Below are 2,248 nucleotides of genomic sequence, written 5' to 3' on the forward strand. Positions count from 1 at the left end.
TTAAAGTGTTCTCTTTCACTAATAACATTCACTGCTGTTCCAAATGCAGGCAGCATGGCACACACCAATTTCTCAATTAATGCACTGGAGAACTCAAAATCAACACACAGAGTTTGGCTCCCTCTAGATTCATCTAAATTCAAGAGCCACGTTCATTTACCCTCTGGCGTTAACAAGCAGGGAAGAAATATAGCCAGTTCAAAGTTTAAAAACCTATTTATTGATGCTTTTATGGTTGCACCCAATTATCACATACAATACAGGAAGCACAAAAGGAACAAGAAGAAAAGATGGAAAGAAACAAACTGATTCTGTTTTGCTTTTTCTTTAAAACTTACAGTCTTCCCCTTTCCAAATCAAACTGCTAAAATTAGCACTATGATGACACCCAAAGAGAGAGCACTTATTGAGAGAAAAGATGGAGACTTAGAAAAGAAAGCATCAAGATTTTCAACAGACCCCCATTCTTCATATTCTAGAGGTAGTTGGGAGAATCATAAGGATGGGGAGCGTTTAAGTCAGCGGTATACACACACACACGCTTTTTTTTTTTTTCATTAATAGTTAATATTGAGTGTTTACGAAGCAAAGTAATTATCTGAATAGCTAAGGCTTGCTTTCATTTTCTGAGGAACAGGCCAAAGTTACTTCCAGCTTAAAAACAAAACAAAACTTACACATGGAAAGAAAACTCACCTATTCAACACAAACACCTTGAGTTAAACAATAGAAAAAATTAGTAGTAGAAAGAATTCTCACCTTCTATGTCACTGGGACCCAGACCTGCCTTCTCTAGAGTCCTCATCTCATGTTGGTGACATCTAACAGAGTTGCCAAAATGTACAGAGAAAACAAATCATATAGATCGCTAAAAACAACTGTTTCACTTTGCGTTTTAAAACAATAAAACAGACGCTCAGCTGGGCCCATGCGCCCTCCCGCCAGGTATGAATGTGCTGGCCATCTTGCCCAACCGTGGTTTTTCTGTCCACTACGAGGACCTCGACACTACCCACAGTGGAAATCCAGCTTCACAAGCTGCTCTAGAAGACACACCACAGAACAGGGTCCAGAACCGCATCTGAGGCGACCAAGAAGAGTCAGGCCGTGAATGAGGCTGAAAATGAGAAATTAAAATGTAAAAACTGTTCAAGACAAGACCAAGAGCCAGAGGCATGACGTGGTCCCCATGTCGCTGCACCTCCAGGCCCCCTCCCTCGTCTTGGAGGTGGTGCCCAGTCACACACAGAGGGAGATGGAGCAGACAGTCCGGTCTCTGCCTGGCAGACCAGAGGTGGACATGCCTGAACGACTCAAGCTATTCATCAAAATTTCACTTTAGGTGCCTAGGAAGTCACAGGGGATGTGATGCCACCCTAAGCAGCAATGGGACCATTCCTGGGCTTGTTCATCCTCTTCAAGGAGCCACCGTCCCTACAAGCCCTTCCAAGTCCCATCTTCACCGGGAGGATTTCACATTACAGCATTTTACACTAAAAGGAACCCCACTTTTGAATGGCCCTTTTTCCTTGGTGAACAGAAGGTATAAAAATACAAAATCTCTCAGTGGATGCTTGCCTGCCAGAAAGTCACCAAACACTGAATTTGATGACAGTGAGGGAATCTGATAGCCTCACCACTAAACTTGGCAAGTTCTAAATCAATACAGGACTCTTGAGTCAGAGACAAAAGTCGACTAAAGTGTCAATTTAAGTTGGTTACTCCAGACACTTACGTAATATGTCTGCTGTAACCTAAAGGCATTACAGTAATAGTCAGCATTCAGGCCTCTCGGATTTGGAACAAAACATTATACAGAGACAGTACGTAAAATATTTTATAGAGATCCTACACATTCATGAAGTAAGGGCCCAGATCTTTACATCGCTGCTTTTTCTCTCTGCTAGAACTTGAGCCATGATCTTGTCTCACGAATGAAGAATAGCTCCAGCAATCAAATACCCAGGTGGTAATTATTACTTCCTTCTCAAAGCCAATGACAGCAATTCCAGAACGGTATGTACAGTGGAACTACTATTATTTAGAAGTCCCTACATGCCCAAGAAAAAAGGACATAACTATGGTTCTCAAAGGACTTTTTCTATATGTCTGCATGTTGTGGGGGCTTTGTTCCCAAATCCAAATGCCTGTGCCTCTCCCAAATTTTAATAAGCCTTCAATAAGGGGAACCTTGAAAAACTTGGAAAACAGATGATTCCTAATAACTGCCCACAGTGAGAAATATTAC

General features: G+C 41.8%; 1 long non-coding RNA gene across 1 annotated transcript in view; it reads right to left on the reverse strand.

Moving 5' to 3' along the window:
• LOC111740347 overlaps positions 1-2,242 on the reverse strand; it is a 20,264-nt gene extending 18,022 nt beyond the window's left edge. The window contains exon 1 of the long non-coding RNA XR_002780593.1: positions 760-2,242. This is a non-coding gene — a long non-coding RNA (uncharacterized LOC111740347). The remainder of the gene's footprint in view (positions 1-759) is intronic.
• Positions 2,243-2,248: the final 6 nt, after the last annotated feature.

The sequence above is a fragment of the Pteropus vampyrus genome, unplaced genomic scaffold, assembly GCF_000151845.1.
Source record: "Pteropus vampyrus isolate Shadow unplaced genomic scaffold, Pvam_2.0 Scaffold62, whole genome shotgun sequence".
In the NCBI taxonomy this organism is placed as follows: Eukaryota; Metazoa; Chordata; class Mammalia; order Chiroptera; family Pteropodidae; genus Pteropus; species Pteropus vampyrus.